Consider the following 20,793-nt stretch of genomic DNA (forward strand, 5'->3'; position numbering starts at 1 on the left):
GTACCTACTGCAACCTACATCCTTCTTAATCTGCTTAGTGTATTCATCTCTTGGTCTCCCTCTACGATTTTTACCCTCCATGCTGCCCTCCAATGCTAAATTTGTGATCCCTTGATGCCTCAAAACATGCCCTACCAACCGATCCCTTCTTCTAGTCAAGTTGTGCCACAAACTTCTCTTCTCCCCAATCCTATTCAATACCTCCTCGTTAGTTACGTGATCTACCCACCTTATCTTCAGCATTCTTCTGTAGCACCACATTCCGAAAGCTTCTATTCTCTTCTTGTCCAAACTAGGTATCGTCCATGTTTCACTTCCATACAGGGATACACTCCATACAAATACTTTCAGAAACGACTTCCTGACACTTAAATCTATACTCGATGTTAACAAATTTCTCTTCTTCAGAAACGATTTCCTTGCCATTGCCAGTCTACATTTTATATCCTCTCTACTTCGACCATCATCAGTTATTTTACTCCCTAAATAGCAAAACTCCTTTACTACTTTAAGTGTCTCATTTCCTAATCTAATTCCCTCAGCATCGCCCGATTTAATTTGACTACATTCCATTATCCTCGTTTTGCTTTTGTTAATGTTCGTCTTATATCCTCCTTTCAAGACACTGTCCATTCCGTTCAACTGCTCTTCCAAGTCCTTTGCTGCCTCTGACAGAATTACAATGTCATCGGCGAACCTCAAAGTTTTTACTTCATCTCCATGAATTTTAATACCTTCTCCGAATTTTTCTTTTGTTTCCTTTACTGCTTGCTCAATATACAGATTGAATAACATCGGGGAGAGGCTACAACCCTGTCTCACTCCTTTCCCAACCACTGCTTCCCTTTCATGCCCCTCGACTCTTATAACTGCCATCTGATTTCTGTACAAATTGTAAATAGCCTTTCGCTCCCTGTATTTTATACCTGCCACCTTCAGAATTTGAAAGAGAGTTTTCCAGTTAACACTGTCAAAAGCTTTCTCTAAGTCTACAAATGCTAGAAACGTAGGTTTGCCTTTCCTTAATCTTTCTTCTAAGATAAGTCGTAAGGTTAGTACTGCCTCACGTGTTCCAACATTTCGACGGAATCCAAACTGATCTTCCCCGAGGTCCGATTCTACCAGTTTTTCCATTCGTCTGTAAAGAATTCGCGTTAGTATTTTGCAGCTGTGACTTATTAAAGTGATAGTTCGGTAATTTTCACATCTGTCAACACCTGCTTTCTTTGGGATTGGAATTATTATATTCTTCTTGAAGTCTGAGGGTATTTCTCCTGTCTCATACATCTTGCTCACCAGATGGTAGAGTTTTGTCATGACTGGCTCTCCCAAGGCCATCAGTAGTTCTAATGGAATGTTGTCTACTCCCGGGGCCTTGTTTCGACTCGGGTCTTTCAGTGCTCTGTCAAACTCATCACGCAGTATCTTATCTCCCATTTCGTCTTCATCTACATCCTCTTCCAATTCCATAATATTGTCCTCAAGTACATCGCCCTTGTATAAACCCTCTATATACTCCTTCCACCTTTCCGCCTTCCCTTCTTTGCTTAGAACTGGGTTGCCATCTGAGCTCTTGATATTCATACAAGTGGTTTCTCTTCTCTCCAGAGGTCTCTTTAATTTTCCTGTAGGCAGTATCTATCTTACCCCTAGTGAGACAAGCCTCTACATCCTTACATTTGTCCTCCAGAAATCCCTGCTTAGCCATTTTGCACTTCCATTCGATCTCATTTTAGAGACGTTTGTATTCCTTTTTACCTGCTTCATTTACTGATTTTTATATTTTCTCGTTTCATCAATTAAATTCAATATTTCTTCTCTTACCCAAGGATTTCTACTAGCCCTCGTCTTTTTACCAATTTGATCCTCTGCCGCCTTTACTACTTCATCCCTCAAAGCTACCCATTCCTCTTCTACTGTATTTCTTTCCCCCATTCCTGTCAATTGTTCCCTTATGCTCTCCCTGAAACTCTCTACAACCTCTGGTTCTTTCAGTTTATCCAGGTCCCATCTCCTTAGATTCCCACCTTTTTGCAGTTTCTTCAGTTTCAATCTGCAGTTCATAACCAATAGATTGTGGTCAGAATCCGCATCTGCCCCTGGAAATGTCTTACAGTTTAAAACCTGGTTCCTAAATCTCTGTCTTACCATTATATAATCTATCTGATACCTTTTAATATCGCCAGGATTCTTCCAGGTATACAACCTTCTTTCATGATTCTTGAACCAAGTGTTAGCTATGATTAAGTTATGCTCTGTGCAAAATTCTACAAGGCGGCTTCCTCTTTCATTTCTTGCCCCCAATCCATATTCACCTACTATGTTTCCTTCTCTTCCTTTTCCTACTGACGAATTCCAGTCACCCATGACTATTAAATTTTCGTCTCCCTTCACTACCTGAATAATTTCTTTTATCTCGTCATACATTTCATCTATTTCTTCATCATCTGCAGAGTTAGTTGGCATATAAACTTGTATTACTGTAGTAGGCATGAGCTTTGTGTCTATCTTGGCCACAATAATGCGTTCACTATGCTGTTTGTAGTAGCTAACCCGTGCTCCTATTTTTTTATTCATTATTAAACCTACTCCTGCATTACCCCTATTTGATTTTGTATTTATAACACTGTAATCACCTGACCAAAAGTCTTGTTCCTCCTGCCACCGAACTTCACAAATTCCCACTATATCTAACTTTAACTTATCCATTTCCGTTTTTAAATTTTCTAAACTACCTGCCCGATTAAGGGATCTGACATTCCACGCTCCGATCCGTAGAACGTCAGTTATCTTTCTCCTGATAACGACGTCCTCTTGAGTAGTCCCCGCCCGGAGATCCGAATGGGGGACTATTTTACCTCCGGAATATTTTACCCAAGAGGACGCCATCATCATTTAATCATACAGTAAAGCTGCATGTCCTCAGGAAAAATTACGGCTGTAGTTCCCCCTTGCTTTCAGCCGTTCGCAGTACCAGCACAGCAAGGCCGTTTTGGTTATTGTTACAAGGCCAGATCAGTCAATCATCCAGACTGTTGCCCCTGCAACTACTGAAAAGGCTGCTGCCCCTCTTCAGGAACCACATGTTTGTCTGGCCTCTCAACAGATACCCCTCCGTTGTGGTTGCACCTACGGTACGGCCATCTGTATCGCTGAGGCACGGAAACCCCCCCACCAGCTGCAAGGTCCATGGTTCATGGGAGGAGGTATTATATGTATGATGAGATAAAAGAAAATTTCAGGTAGTGAAGGAAGACGAAAAATTAATAGTCATGGGTCTAAGAAATGAAAGAGGAAGCCACCTGGTAGAATTTTGCGCCGAGCGTAACTTAATCATAGCTAACACTTGGTTCAAGAATCATGAAAGTAGTTTATATACATGGAAGAACCCTGGAAATACTAAAAGGTATCAGATTATATAATGGTAAGACAGAGATTTAGGAACCAGGTTTTAAATTGTAAGACAGTTCTAGGGGCAGATGTTGACTCTGATACCAATCTATTGGTTATGAACTGTAGATTAAAACTGAAGAAACTGCAAAAAGGTGGGAATTTAAGGAGATGGAACCTGGATAAACTGAAACAACCACAGGTTGTAGAGAGTTTCAGGGAGAGCATAAGGGAACAATTGGCAGGAATGGGGGAAAGAATTACAGTAGAAGAAAAATGTCCGGCTGTGAGGGATGAAATTGTGAAGGCAGCACAGGATCAAATAGGTAAAAAGGCAAGGGCTAGTTGAAACCCTTGGGTAACAGAAGAAATATTGAATTTAATTGATGAAAGGAGAAAAAATAAAAACGCAGTAAATGAAGCACGCAAAAAGGAATATAAACGTCTCTAAAATGAGATCGAATGGAAGTGCAAAATGGCTAAGCTGGGATGGCTAGTGGACAAATGTAAGGAAGTAGAGACTTATCTCACTAGGGGTAAGATAGATACTGCCTACAGGAAAATTAAAGAAACCTTTGGAGAAAGGAAAACCACTAGCATGAATATCAAGAGCTTTGATGGAAACCCAGTTCTAAGCAAAGAAGGGAAAGCAGAAAAGTGGAAGGAGTATATAGGGGGTCTGTACAAGGGCGATGTACTTGAGGACAATATTGTGGAAATGGAAGAGGATGTAGATGAAGATGAAATGGGACATATGATATTGCGTGAAGAGTTTGACAGAGCACTGAAAGACCTGAGTCGAAACAAGGCCCCCGGAGTAGACAACATTCCATTAGAACTACTGGCAGCCTTGGGAGAGCCAGTTCTGACAAATCTCTACCATCTGGTGAGAAAGATGTATGAGACAGGCGAAATACCCTCAGACTTCAAGAAGAATTTAATAATTCCAATCTCAAAGCAAGCAGGTGTTAACAGATGTGAAAATTACCGAACTATCAGTTTAATAAGTCACAGCTGCAAAAAACTAACGCGAATTCTTTACAGACGAATGGAAAAAGTGGTAGAAACCGACCTCGTGGAAGATAGGTTTTGATTCCGTAGAAATAATGGAACACCTGAGGCAATACTGACTCTTCGACTTATCTTAGAAAAATATTAAGGAAAGGCAAACCTACGTTTCTAGCATTTGTAGACTTAGAGAAAGCTTTTGACACTGTTGATTGGAATACTCTCTTTCAAATTCTGAAGGTGGTAGGGGTAAAACACAGAGAGCGAAAGGCTATTTACAATATGTACAGAAAGCAGATGGCAGTTATAAGAGTCGAGGGGTATGAAAGTGAAGCAGTGGTTGGGAAGGGAGTGAGACAGGGTTGTAGCCTCTCGCCGATGTTATTCAATCTGTATATTGAGCAAGCAATAAAGGAAACAAAAGAAGAGCAGTTGAACGGAATGGACAATGTCTTGAAAGGAGGGTATAAGATGAACATCAGCAAAACAAAAACGAGGATGATGGAATGTAGTCGAATTAAGTCGGGTGATGCTGAGGATATTAGATTAGGAAATGAGACACTTAAAGTAGTAAAGTAGTTTTGCTATTTGGGGAGCAAAATAACTGACGTTTGTCGAAATAGAGAGGATATAAAATGTAGACTGGCAATGGCAAGGGAAGCGTTTCTGAAGGAGAAAAATTTGTTAACATCGAGTATAGATATAAATGTCAGGAAGTCGTTTCCGAAAGTATTTGTATGGAGTGTAGCCATGTATGGAAGTAAAACGTGGACGATAAATAGCTTAGACAAGAAGAGAATAGAAGCTTTCGAAATGTGGTGCTACAGATGAATGCTGAAGATTAGAAGGGTAGATGACATAACTAATGAGGAGGCATTGAATAGAATTGGGGTGATGAGGAGCTTGTGGCACAACTTGACTATAAGAAGGGATCGGTTGGTAGGACATGTTGTGAGACATCGAGAGATCACCAATTTAGTATTGGAGGGCAGCGTGGAGGGTAAAAATCGTAGAGGGAGACCAAGAGATGAATTCACTAAGCAGATTCAGAAGGATATAGGCTGCAGTAGGTACTTGGACATGAAGAAGCTTGCACAGGACAGAGTAGCATGGAGAACTGCATCCAACCAGTCTCAGGACCGAAGGCCACAACAACAACAACAACCCATGACTTTTCTCACATCTTTGTGCACATTTTCTGTCACACTTCTACCCTATTTCTTTTTTCCTTGGTCATTTGTTTACTGCTCATAAGTGAGGGAGGGGAAGACGGAGAAAGAGAGGGGGAGGAAGTGAAATTATGGGACAGTGGTGTTGTCATCGTGAGTTCGGTTCACGTATATTTTTGATGAACCTGTCTAAGGCTCTATAATGTGAGAAAAAATTGACATCAGATCGAATAAAGGTATGTATGATGTTTCGTAGATTGCTGACTGGCCCCCAGTGGTTTAGGTCCCTTAATGGTGATATTTAATTTACGTACACACATTGGTGATCTTTCTAATGCAAAATGTTACTTGATTGTGACGTTTTGGTATAGATGACTGCACTGAGTGCTTATACAATATAACGTAAACTGGTTTTGTTGAAGACAGAATGAGCGGGAAATTGTTGTTGTTGTCGTTCCAGTCCGAAGACGGACCTGTTGCCTCTCTCCATGCTACTCTATCCTGTGTATGCCGCTCCATCTCTAAACAACTACTCCAGCCTACAATCATTTCAATTTGCTTACTGAAAGTAGGTCTTGATCTGCGTCTACAGTTCCTCACTACTCTCAACATTTCACTCCGTTAAAAAAGTGATGATTGATTCCATGTGTCCTATCAAGTGATCCTTTCTGTTAGTGAAGCTGTGTCATTAACTTCTTTTCTCCCTTATTCGATTCCGTAGCCGTAGAATAGTTAACGATCTACCCTTTTAACCGTCCAATTTTTGTATAGCACGACAGTTCGAAAGGTTCTGTTCTTTTCTTGTCCATACTGTTCCTTTTTCGCGCCTCACTTCAGTATGAAGCTACACTCCACACAAATACTTTCAGGAAATGCAGTACATCCGGTCACTTAAATTTAAATTACTTGTGAATATTTTTCTCTTTTTCAGAAAAGCTTTTTTTTTACCGTTACAGCATTCATTTTTATATGTTCTCTGCTTCTTTTCAATTATATCTTACATCTTTCCATCGTCAATTGTTTTGCTCCCCAAATATCAAAACCTGTATACTAGATTAAAATTTCCCTGAACATAACCGATATATTTCGACGACATTCCATTGTTTTACTGTTGTTGTTTTCCTAATCACCACTTCCTAAGATGCTAACCAGTTGATTTTCCAAGGCGCTTGCTGTCTTTCTTCTCAATAAATGTCTGTCTTTCACGTCCCTCGACACTTACAACTGCAGTTTGGTTCCTGTATATTTTGGAGAAATCTTTCGCTCCCAGTATTTTATCTGTGCTACCTTCAGTATTTAAAATATTGTATTCTATTTAGTATTTTCAAAAGCTTACTTTGAAATTACAAATGCTGTAAGAGTATTTTTGCCTATTTTCAAGCGATCGTCTAAGATAAATCATTGTGTCAGTGTTATCTAGCGTGAACATACATTTCCACAGAAAACAAAATTGATCATCCCCCATGTTGACTTTTGTCACTCTTTAAATGCGTCTGCCAATAACTCGTATTGGTACTGAACCACCATGGCTTTCTAGACTTACGCTTCAGTAATATTAACACCTGAAAAGACTGACATTGCTCGAAATTGAGGTTATTACATTCTTCTTAAAGTCTGAAGATATTTAGCCTATCTCTTAAACCCTGCATTCTAGGTGGAATAGTTCTGTCATAGTTGGTTGTGCCAACAATTTAAATACTTCTGGGGTCTACTCTAGGCACATTATTTCGAATTCTGCTTATCAATGGTCTGTCACATTCTTCTCGCAGTATCACATCTATCATCTCATCTCCATCTACGACAGCTTTCCTTCCATGAAAGTATCTTCAGGTTCGACACCTTTGTATATCCATTTCTATGTATTCCTTCAAGCTCACAACCTTCCCGTTCTTGTTTGGTACCCTCTGGTCCTGTGAGCTCTTGATTTAATACAGCTACTTAGCTTTTCTGCAAAGTCTTATGCAATTTGTCAGTAGCTGTGTCCATTTGTTCCATATTGGTGCATATTTTTAGGGTTCGGCAATTCTTCCACAGCTATGCCTTCTGTACCATATTTTCCTTCCTGACAATCTCGTTTCTTAGAAATTGGTTCTTCCTTTTGGCTACAGCAATATTGTATTATTGTAGCCTCTCGTTTGGCCACTTAAATTTAACACCTGGTGTGGCATCCAAAACTTTTAAGTGGGCTTTACCTTTTGCCTGATTGTTCCTCTGCTGCCTTCAATAAGTCACCTCTCAAAGCTATAGTTAGTCTTCTGTTGTGTTTCCCTCCTCTTTTTCAGTCAACAGTAGCCTAATTTGGCACACCCAGCAATCTCTGGTTGTTTAAAATCATCCAGACCCTAATTTCCTACCATTTAGCAAATTCCTCCGTTTTAAACTGCATCCCATAATCGATAAACTATCAGCTTCTAGAAATGTGTCTATATTTAAAACTGGTTTCGGAATTTCTGTCTTCGCATTAAATGATCAATCTGAATTCTTCCAGAGTCTCCAAGTGTCTTCTACATATGTAAATTTCTATCATGACAGTTTGGCGAATAGCGAACACTGTCCAATTTATATAATTCTAGGTCTCAAGTGTCATATTTACCGGGCTGTGGTGAGTTATCAAATGCGGATTAGATATGTCTACAAGCGTTAACAATCCACGTGGTCGTTTTTAGGTGTTACCGTTAACGCTGTCAGCCGAATGCGATGACGGATAGATCAATAACTGTTTACTTCAATGGCCGCTGAGACCGAAAGTTAGAAGCTCCGTGTAAACTATTACATCATCGATGCCAATGGTATCGTTATATCTAAGGAAACTGCCTGCCAACTAATAGGGTTTTTGAGCTTCAGACTTAGTTATCGAGAGCAATACCCCGAAATATTTGCATTATCTTTGACAATATGCCTTGATTCCACGGAAAGTGTTTCAAACTTTTAATTCTATGAGATATTACACTCAAACACAGAAAACGACACACCACGAGGGAATTATCCGAATGGGACGGAAATCGCTAGATGTGATGTACATGTACAGACGAAGGAATGATTACAATTGCCGAAAATTTTTTATGATTTATTCAAAAGTTTCACAAATTGACCCAGTCAATAACGCGTTGGTCCACCTCTGACCCACACGCAAGCAGTAATTCGGCTTAGTATTGACTGACAGAGTTATTGGAGGGCTGGCCACTGAGGCCGAGCGGTTCTAGGCTCTTCAATCCGGAACCGCGCTGCTGCCACGGTTGCAGGTTCGAATCCTGCCTCGGGCATGGATGTGTGTGGTGTCCTTAGGTTAGTTAGGTTTTAATAGTTCTAAGTCTAGGGGACTGATGACCTCAGATGTTAAGTCCAATAGTGCTTAGAGCCATTTGAACCATCTGAGCTATTGGAGGCCCTCCTCATGTATGTCGTGCCAGATTCTGTCAAACTAGCGCTTTGGATCGTCAACATCCCGAATTCGTTTGAGGGCCCTGCCCCTAGTACTCTAAACGTTCTCAATTACTGAGAGATCATTGCTGGCCCAGACAACGTTTTGCAAGCACGAAGACAAGTAACAGAAACTCTCCCCGTGTGCAGGCAGACATTATCTTGCCGAAATGTAATCCCAGGATGGCTTCCATTGAAGGGAACAAAATGGGGCATAGAACGTAGTCGACGCACGACTGTGGTGTGAGGGTACCGCGAATGAGCATCAGAGGGTCCTCCTATGAAAAGAAATGACATCTCAGAGCATCGGTCCTAGTTGTCGGGCCGTACGGCGGCCGATAGGTTGGTATCCCGCCGCTGTCCGGGGCGTCTCCAGAGACGTCTTCCGCTTGGAATCTCATCGACTGGAGTAGAACTGTGTTCAGTGATGAGTCCCGTTTCGATCTGGGCTGTGATGACCAGCGAAGATCTCTTTCGTTTGAATGTAGTGACAATTAATTTTGAGAGACAACTGCATTAATTATCATATGAGATAGACAACAGCTTTATTGCCTTAGTGTGTTAATATAAAAACGCACCGAATTATAAATATCTGGGTCTCTCTGAGTTCCCCTCTCTCTGGTGAATTCAAACGGATATTAATGCCATACATTCGAGCTACGACTGTCCGGCTTCCTACTCATGTACCAATGTCCGAAGACTACTTCATACGCAATCGAAACAATGTGATCGCTTGATTTCGCACGTACGTACCTAAACTTGGATGGCGTGACAAATACTAGCTCTTAATTATTACTCAGTTAGTCAATCGTTAGACATTTTCAGTTTCCTGAAGCGCAGAACGCAACAATTCCTGATAATTAAATGCCAACATATACATTACGAGTGAGGATATGACTCATCGTCTGTGTAGTTTTCCTGTGTACCATTTTCTAAGTGTATAGCAGTGTAATGTGCGAAAACGGTTTTGCAGTCTAATACGTTCGTTAACGTGCAGCTTAACGTTAGTGGTTCTCTCATGATTCCACGGTCACATTCGGCATTTTTGCTGTGTCTGTGGATGAAGATTCGTCCAGGATAACACCATCAACAGTTAACAACAGCTACTTCTATCAGAATTTATGTTACGTAATTTGGACGACCGTTATCCAAAGAAATAAATGGGTATCTTACGAGCGCTCAAGAATGCATATGCGGTGTTCGTTGTAACATGTTTGCAATTGTTTATTTACGTATGTATCCAAATACCCTAAAAGTGTAATTAGTTAAAAAGAGACCTTTGTATTCTTTCCAACGGCGGTTTTTAATCACGGAGGATCTAACGCTGAAAGGAGTAATATTCTGGAGCGCTAAAAGGACTTTTCTGAAAGAAATTTAAAGTATTCTGCAAAGCACATTTTACACGTTCCCTTTATGTCTAGCAATTATCTTCAAATGTTGCACACAGCAACGGATCTACTGTTTGTTGAGCTGTTATAATTTTATGTTTGCTTGGTTAATGAAATCCTCGGTCGGTGCTTGGTAAACGAAGGCGCATGTAAAAGTTTAACTAGTTACTATTTGGAGACCGGAAATGCAGCCTGTAATATTATTAATAATAATAATAATAAGATTTGCAATATCCCGCTAGTAATCCCTGTTTCGATTTAGAAAGTAATTTTTGATGCTCACTGTGTTCAAAAAGTTTTAAATTTCATTCATGAATTTTCACCACACAAATGTCAAAGGAATCCAGTATGGTCAATATATTTAAATAATATTGCTGCTATATTTTTCTCTTCCTAATTTCGTGAAAGTATTGTGTACTTCCACTTCATGTTCCTTTTGTCTGCTTTCTTCCGTATAGTATTTCTCGTGAATTATTTAGCTGCTATTGCTAAATGATTTTATTCATATAACAATATAAAGGACGCACAATTGACCGTTTCCTGTAGACTACACGCGAGACTTTATACGCTATAAATAAATAGAGGGAGGGAGGCTTGTGCGCGGGGCAGCGCACCCCCGCTCCTCTTGACCTCCCTTTGGAATGCCAGGAATCTTCATATTACTTAGAGCGCCTCAAAGGAGATTCACTGTACGTCTTGGGTTGGAATCTCCTGTGTCAAGGCAGTAATCTGCGTCTTCTTGTTAGCACAGCAAGACGTAGTAGCCCCTGCCGGTCCACCCCTCGGACGCCTTGCCGGATCCTGCAGAGAAATTGCCGCCCTGTTCCCCTGTACCAGTCTCCCAACTTTATCATAGAAAAGTTGCCATAAAATAAGTGCTTTGAAGCAAAGTAACTACTAACGAGGACAGAAAACGTAAGCAAAAAACAAAGTTTCGAAAAGCGTGGCAGTTATTGCTCGTAACTAGTTTGAGAAAGGCGATGTTTTGGGCCTGCTTAGGCGCAACATCTCGCCAGTAGATTCTGTGCACATCTAAAGATAGTAATTACAGATATGACTTCGAAGTTTATTTTGTAATTAATTCTGTTGCTAAAAAACGCAGTTTGTAAATGGCAAAAAGGGAATTTGATAGTTAAATGATGCCACCCTTCTTTAGAGGTAACAAATCATCATACTTTCCCTCTTACAACTCCTTTTGAAAAATGACGAAGAGGTCATGACGTTATAAGACTCATTGATCGAAGAAGAGATTATACCGATATTTGTTATTAAGAATTAAAAACGTGACGTTCATGTTTCCACATAAATTTTCACTTCAAATATTTTAATAATCAAAGATCAGCTTTTTCACTGCTTGAAATTTGTTTTTACTGCTTTTGCCTTTGCTGTGCGGCAGCTAGGAACACAGTATCAGAATTTTGATATTTGAAAATTTTCCCTCATATTCTTCTGAGCTATGGTATATACTTTGCACTAAAGATGGTCTCCCGTTTCCTGATTGGAGTGCTTCACCAAAGGAAAGCTCTCAATAGGACTTTTTTTCAGACAGGCTTTAAAATTTTAACGTGATGGACATGTGAATTTCTGTAGACTATGAGTACTGAATCGCTTTCATCTGATAAAAATATATACACTGTTTAGAGTAATCGTTAAATGAATTAGGTTTTTACTATTAACTTAAGTGAACTAATTTAACCCCTTACTAAAATACTCCATTTGATGGAGAATTTATAATACTGAAGCTGCTTAGAGGCACTTACAAGGAAAGTAACCTCAAAAACTTTAGGTACTTTTCCAAGATCTGAATAGAAAGCGCCTTTATCGGGGCTCCTATGTGATGCCGCCTAGGTCAAAATAAAACGTTTCTGTATACTTCTAACGACTCCTATCTGAACTTATTGCTACCACGTTGTAGCCACTTCCATTTAATGTACTAAAATACTTCTTCGGCTATTTAATAGGCTGGATGTGGGTCTTCGAGTGACAAGAAAATACTCATTCCTTCCGATAAGGGAAGGGAAATACTCTTAATTCAGGTTAGGGTACTGTCTGGTGGTAGCACCTACAATAACAGACAGTAAAAGACGAACACAAATAGTAAATAACTTATTAATCATGAAAATTAACCGTATATGTTTGGTAGATGTTCTGGACCTATTAACAAAGGGTAGTATCTCACAAGATAAAATACACGATGCATGTGAAAGAGCGAATAATGTGGCTCCAGTGATTGAGACAGTTCACTAGTATTGGACAAGAATGGGACTTGGATCTCATTCAGGCAATGCTGGTTCATGTTTTCCCGAAGTACCGCTGACGAGAGTCAGATGCTTCTTGAAATACGCCACCGCGGCTGTTTTTCCTTTTTACTGTCGAAAATAGCAAGTGCTCCGTCGTTAGTGATCTTCACGTTGATAAAATTATGTTTTATAGTTGCATTAACAAATCCACCGTGGTTGTGAAAATCAGGAGAATAAAGATAGTGGATCTACCTCCTATGAAACTGACACTCAGGGAGACTGTGCACTTTTCCACTAGAAACTGTACAAAGGTATACACTATGTGATCAAATGTATCCGGGCACCCCCAAAATATACGTTTTTCATATTGGGTGCACTGTGCTGCCACCTCTTGCCTGGTTCTCCATATTAGCGACCTCACTAGTCGTTAGATGTCCTCACACCAGAATAGGGTTCAAAAATGGATCAAAAGGCCCTGAGCACTATGGGACGTAGCATCTGAGGTCATCAGTCCCCTAGAACACAGAACTCCTTAAACCTAACTAACCTAAGGACATCACACACATCCACGCCCGATGCAAGATTCGAACGTGCGACCGTAGCGGTCGCGCAGTTACAGACTGAAGCGCCTAGAACCGCTCGGCCACACTGGCCGGCTGCAGAATAGGGCACTCGCGAAACTGACGGACTTCGAACGTGGCCAGGTGGCTAGGTGTCACATCTGTCATACGTCTGTAGGCGAGATTTCCACACTCCTAAACATCACTAGGGCCACTGTTTCCGATGTGATAGTGAAGTGGAAACGTGAAGGGACACGTACAGCACTGAAGCGTACGGGCTGACCTCGTCTGTTGACTGACTGAGACCGCCGACAATTGAAGAGGGTCGTAATGTGTAATAGGCAGACATCTATCCTGACCATCAGAAAGGAATTCCAAACTGCATCAGGATCCACTGCAAGTACTATGACAGTTAGGCAGGAGGTGAGAAAACTTCGATATCATGGTCGAGCGGCTAGTCATAAGCCACACAACACGCTGGTAAATGCTAAACGACGCTCGCTTGGTGTAAGGAGCTTAAACATTGGACGATTGAACAGATAAAAAACATCGCGTGGTGTGACGAATCACGGTTCACATTGTGGCGATTCGATGGCAGGCTGTGGGCATGGCGAATGCTCGGTGAACTTCATCTGTCAGCATGGATAGTCCCAACAGTAAAATTCGGAGTCGGTGGTGTTATGGTGTGGCCGTGTTTTTCATGGAGGGGGCTTGCACCCCTTGTTGTTTTGCGTAGCACTATCACAGCAGAGGCCTACATTGATGTTTTACGCACCTTCATGCTTCCCACTGTTGAAGAGCAATTGGGGGATGGGGATTGCAAAAAAAAAAAAAAAAAAAAAAAAAATGGCTCTGAGCACTATGGGACTTAACATCTGAGGTCATCAGTCCCCTAGAACTTAGAACTACTTAAACCTAACTAACCTAAGGACATCACACACATCCATGCCCGAGGCAGGATTCGAACCTGCGACCGTAGCGGTCGCGCGGTTCCAGACTGAAGCGCCTAGAACCGCTCGGCCACACCGGCCGGCTGATGGGGATTGCATCTTTCAACACGATCAAGTACCTATTCACAATGCACGGCCCTTGGCGGAGTGGTTACACGACAGTAACATCCCTGTAATGGACTGGCCTGCACAGAGTCCTGACCTGAATCTTACAGAACACCTTTGGGATGTTTTGGATCGCAGACTAAGTGCCAGGCGTCACCGACCTACATCGATACCTCTCTTCAGTGCAGCACCCCGTGAAGAATGGGCTGCCATTCCCCAAGAAACCTTCCAGCATCTGATTGAACATATGCCTGCGAGAATGGAAGCTGTCGCCAAGGCTAAGAGTGGGCCAACATCATGTTGAATTTCAGCATTACCGATGGAGGGCGCCACGAACTTGTAAGTCATTTTCAGCCCGGTGTTCGGATACTTTTGATCACATAGCGTACTTAGGTTATTATACATCAGTAACAACGTTTTTTCAAAATTTCGGCTACGCCCAAAATTAAATTAAATTATATATTAAGAAATGTGTACTTGTGCTATGTACATGTGGCTATTTTTCAACTTAACCATCATGTTGATTCGGACGTTTGTTGAAACATTGTAATGGTGTTCCTATCTTCTCTGCCAAAATATCAGCTGTCTTTTCTGCTTTTCGAGTAACATAGCTGCGGTGCTTTATTACCACAACCCCTTTGATTCCCGTTACCTGAATCTGATAAAATGTTGACCTGCAAGTGAAGAAGCGGATGGGTGGCTGACACGTCATCACAGATGAGGATAGCAGAGACATGTGTCACCCGAGGCGGGCAGACACTGTAGACGTTAAGCAAAAGGCTAGTAACGCTCGTGCTGCGTTAAAATAAATGTCTTAATTTCTCCTTCTAAAGTGATTACGGTGCAACACATTCAAAACATGTATCTAGTCCCCAACCATAAACGTTTTCTGAAACTCATATTTGCTTTGTTCTCCAACCCATACAGCAGAATGAAAGAGGACTGTAACACCCTGATAAACCAAAAAATTGTGACCTCTGCCCACCGCGACGTTGGATGCCGCTTGGTAGCGTTGCGGGCACGTGACGCGGTAACAAAAGTATGTAAGTGGAGCAGACACGCACGGTGATCACCCTATCGAAGAGACGCATGGGGTGGGAAAATCCATTGCATTAAGCGACTTTGACAAAGGGTATTATTATTACGAATCGCAAGTGAACGAGTATCTTAAAAACGGCGAAGCTGGTCAGATGTTCACGTGCTACTGTCGTGAGCATCTGCGGAAAGATGCAAGGCAATGAAACTACCACTAGGCGCTAAATGGTTGGACGTCCACGACTCTTCACCGAACGTGGAGTACGGGGACTTGTCTGCCCTGTAAAGTAGGATAGCTACTGAACTATGGCATCTCTGTTGAAAGAACACAATGCTGGTGCACGCACAAGTGCTTCGGAGCACACTGTTTATCGTACATTGTTGAACATGGAGCTACGCAACAAACCACCCCAATGTGATCACATGTTGACCCAACGACATCGTCGATTACAATTGCTGTGGCCACAGTCCATCATGATTCGACCGTCGGTCAATGTAAACGCGTCGGCTCTTAGAGTGAGTCACATTTTTGCTACACTGGGTCGATGGCCATCTCCACAAACGTCGTCATCGAGGTTAACGGCGGCTCAAAACGTGCAGTGAGCCACGGACGCAGGCTGGTGGGAGCAGTGTTATGCTACGGGAGACATTCTCCTGCGTTAGCATGGAACCTGTGGTAGTAACTGAAGACACGCTGACAGCTGCGAACCACCTGCATACCTTCATGCTTGATGTCTTTCCCTACGGCGATGCTATCATTCGGCAATGTAACCGTCAATGTCTCGGTGCCAGAACCGTGCTACAGTGGTTTGAGATGAATTATAGTGAACTCACATTGAGGTCTCAGCGACAAAATTCGCCTGATGTAAATCCTATGGAACCCATCTGGGTCGCTATATGGGTGCGACCACCGCGTACGCAAATCAGCGGCCCGTTATTTGCACGACTTACGTGAACTGAGCGTAGACATCTAATGCCACATACATCCACAAGCCTACCAAAGAACTGTCGGTTCCTTGATACGCAGAATCAGTTATGTATTTCGTTCAAAAGACGGCCAAACAAGCTACTAAGCAAGTGGTCAAAACGTTTTGTTTATGTGCTAGCAGTAATAGCTAGTTGAATTTGTAAAAATTCTTGAGACTGAGGAGCAGTATAGTCTTCTAATTGTCGGTGTGTGTTGGTGGTAAAACACAGATTTTAAGCTGTATCGCCTTGATACAGAGTCGAGCTTGTGATTTTTAGAGAGAGATCATCGGTTGGGAACTCCTAAGTTACAGTGAGAGAAATTCTGGTGGTCCATTAATATGTGTCATGGAACTTAATTACAATTCATTGCTTTGGCTGAACAGAATAAAATTCCTCGTAAACCTTGGTACAATAGGCCAGAAAATTCAGGTGTGTACCTGCAGTTAAAATAACACATTAATTCAAAAAAATGGTTCAAATGGCTCTGAGTACTATGGAACTCAACTTCTGAGGTCATTAGTCCCCTAGAACTTAGAACTAGTTAAACCTAACTAACCTAAGGACATCACAAACATCCATGCCCGAGGCAGGATTCGAACCTGCGACCGTGGCGGGCTTGCGGTTCCAGACTGCAGCGCCTTTAACCGCACGGCCACTTCGGCCGGCCACATTAATTCAACAACCTCTTTTGAACAATAGCATGGCTGCCCTTAACACGATTGGAGCATTGCCTCCACAATTTTTGGAACTATAATGTGCTCTACAAAGAGAAGAAAACAAGTTTTTCTACTTACCAAACAGTCGATGTGCTTTACCTGCTCTCAAGACTCCCTAATGCAAGAAATCCACGGTGTGAGTATAGAAAATGCAGTCAGAAAACAATATGAGAAAGTTTAGGTGATTTAAACGTTGAACGTTGCTACATACACCTATCAGCCAGAACACTACGACCACTACATAATGTCCGGTATGTCCACTTTTGGAACGGATAACAGCGGCGATGCGTCATGGTAGGGAAGTAATGAGGTCATCGTAGGTCGCTGGAGGGACTTTGGAGTTGGAACTACATCATCAGATACATTGCACCTAATTCTCGCGAAGTCCTGGGATATAGAGGGGGGGTGGGGTGGGGGGCGACGATCTATGACTCCATTTTCAATCACATCCCATATTTGTTCCTCAACCTCTCCATCACACTCCTGGCCTTGTTACATGGTGCATTATCTTGTTTAAATATACCACTGCTGACAGGAAACATGACCATCATGAAGAGGTGTATGTGGTTTACAACCAGTGTACGAAACTCCTTGGCCGTCATGGTCCCCTGTACGAGCTCCACTGGACCGATTGATGTCGAGGTGAATGTTCCCCAGGTCATAATGGAGCAGCTACAAGCTTGTCTCAATCCCGCAGTACCAGTATCCAGGAGGTGTTCCCCTGGAAGACGACGGTTCGCGCCCTCCCATCTGCACGATGAAGAAGATACCGGCATTCATCAGACACTGAAACACTCTGCCACTGCGCTAACGTTCGCCACCTATCCTGTTTTACCAGTCTGCCCAGTCTACGACGTCCGACATGGCTGCCCAATCACGCGACGTCTGGGCGTGCTTTCATCTTGCCTTTGGTTTCACCACATATGGATGACGCTCGCCACAGCACTCCTTGAATACCTGACCAGTCGTACAGTTTTCGAAATGCTTCTGCGAAGCCTCTGGGCCATCACAATCTACTCTTGGTCATATTCAGATAGATCACGCGCCTTCCCCATTCTACAGACGGACAGGACACTCACTGACACTACATGCACCATGCTCGTGTCTGACTACCAATCATTCCTTGCCACGTGATGCTGCTATCGCCTGGACGGGTTTATATCGATAGTGGGTCGGTGGTCATAATGTTCTGGCTGTATTGCGACGTGTACATTTTTGTGTGGAATACCTCTGTGTCTCTGTTGCGTTGTGGACTGCTGCAGCTGTTGTGAGTGTTCAGCAAACTGTAGTTCAGTTAGTACTGTAATAATAACAATGCCCTAAGTGTAACAGCATATACACATATCGATAACAGTAATTATAATTACAATAAAAAGCAATCATTAGAGATGGACGAGTAGTATCGACAGGTATTTGCTGGATCCATTCAGGCAATAACAATATTCTTGCATTGCTGCACAACTCACAACCGCTTCTTGTATGACAGGAGACTGGATTGGTATTTTAAAAAGGGAACAGAATTCTAGCAGTTGCAGTAGGTTGTGCTGGAGTACCAATCAGGTACTGAATCTTCCTCCCATTCAGTTGAATTGCGACTGTTTGCTGAATAATATACCTCTTGACTGCTATCATATGCTCCTCCATTATCATTCCTTTCCATTCGTGATACAGAAAGCTGTGCATACAATTTTCTGATGCATGTTTACAACAAATGGACTTGTTAAAATCTTCTTTGCTCAATACGAGACTCTCATCAATTGAGCACATGAGAACTAGATCTACTAGACATTCAACATATTAAAATGTTCACACTACAAAATTAAAAAAATAAAAATTGCCTGAGGTGTAGGCCTTGGGCTTGCATGCTATTGTTTGAAACGTAAGTGGCCCTGGCCCTCCCAGTGATTCTCAGGCATCACAATGGCGGCGAGGCACACGCGTAATGCCATTGGTATTGTGATCCCAGGAAAGCTGATGCTGAGATCAGCGATTTCCAGGAATTCTGATGACGAAATCAGCGATTTCTGAGCCAGGACTGTCATTGATACCCTACTTACAAGTAGGTCACTGCTGCAAAATACAGTTCAGTAGCTGAGTAATATTTGGCCTCTTCGCGTCGTTATAGTTGTGATCGTGTTCACCTATACTCTCATCATTAGCCAAATTACTGTATGGATCACTACGGGTTCCACATGGTAGAGGAAGTGCTGGATAGCTCAGCTGTACGTTACAAGAAAGCCCAACATCTTCGATTTGGAAATGCAGAGCTTTATCAGCCTCATTTTCCGTTTCTGTTAGAAGCTTATTCCAAATGGCGGCAGCAAAATGGTGGATACCGTTCTACATGATGATTTATGAAGTACGAGTAATATCCAAATGAGCTTGGCCACCAGTGCCTATGGAGGAAAACGTATGACTTCCAGTATTGTGTGATCTTAGGCTTTCCCGGCGAATTAACTGTTTGTACTGTTCTCGGGTCTCCAGCCGGGTGCAGTCGTTTTCAAACCACGATATTTCGACAGCATTCCTTGCCGTCATCTTCAGGTGATGCCTGCAGACTGAGCGTCTCCGCTGACTCTCCTCCTTTTTATACTCTGATCGCTCCCCACGCCTTCCCCCGCGTCCTGCCGCACCCGATGCTGCGTGGAGGGGTTGGGTGGGGGGGGGGGGGGGGGGAGGGGCGGGCTGCTGGCTTCGGGATGCGAACTGTGGACCATCACATGTCCTGTGGCCATCGTCGGGCGCGGAAGTCGCTTTGGGTCGGCTCTGTGCTTTTAGTTGGCTGAGTGCTGGGTCCCAGGCTTTGCTGCGGTTGAACCCGGCGTCTCTGTTGATCAGCCCATCAGCTAGACGTATTTCAATCGCATCCTTCAGAACACAGTCCCAAAAAGACGAGGCCTGCCGTAAAACTTCCGTTTTCGTGTACTCCATAGTATCCATGTAATGTTCCGCAACCGCAGAATTTGTCGGGTGCTTCAGTTCAGTGTGCCGTCTGTGTCCCTGGCATCTTTCTTGGTTTGAAAGCGACTGCACCCAGATGGAGACCCGAGAGCAGTACAAACACTTACACTATTGCTATCTCCTAGTTGAGAGTGTACGTTGAAAACATTTTTCTCCAAACAGCAATGGAGCCTTTAAAGACAAGAAGGTATCCATGCACGATCAATGTACGAATAATCCGAAATACCTACCAAATATTTTCAACACTTTAAGTGCCTTCCAGTGTCATTTTTTCTGAGCGCAGTAGAACAAGTTCAGATTCACTAATAGATACATCCAATCAGTGGAAGCTCCTCTTCATATCGATATTGGAACGGAGCAAGGGTATTTACATTAAATGTCACGTGACTGTCACATCGAGCCTTGTCGAGACGTGCATAAGCTCTGTTTGGACACAGATGGGACAATAAACGGGTCGTGCTATACTAGGGCGCCGCTGACGTGAAAAATTTATACATTTATCAGAATGAATTCAGGTACAGATGGTAACTTGGTTCTATAGTGAACCAGTTTTTTTACGTCCACGAGTCCATATTTATCTCTAAGTAACGAAGAGGCCGATAATCATCTAACTAGCCATCAATACTTCCCCGAAATTGTGTGTAACTTTCGGTTCATTCATCGTGTAATTTATTACTCACAGTATTGTTAGATGTTCCCGAAAAGGGGACGTGATTTTCACAATCGCTGTGTTAGTTTCTTAATCACTTAACTTATGAATACCTCTCCTTTCAGGACAAGCACGTAATCTATTTCACAACTGCAAGACAAGTATTGTTATCTACGCCTGAATATATTTCTGTCTCCTTCGCCAGGTCAGTCAATCGTCCGTGAAACAACTAG

The sequence above is a fragment of the Schistocerca americana genome, chromosome X (genome assembly GCF_021461395.2).
Source record: "Schistocerca americana isolate TAMUIC-IGC-003095 chromosome X, iqSchAmer2.1, whole genome shotgun sequence".
NCBI lineage: Eukaryota > Metazoa > Arthropoda > Insecta > Orthoptera > Acrididae > Schistocerca > Schistocerca americana.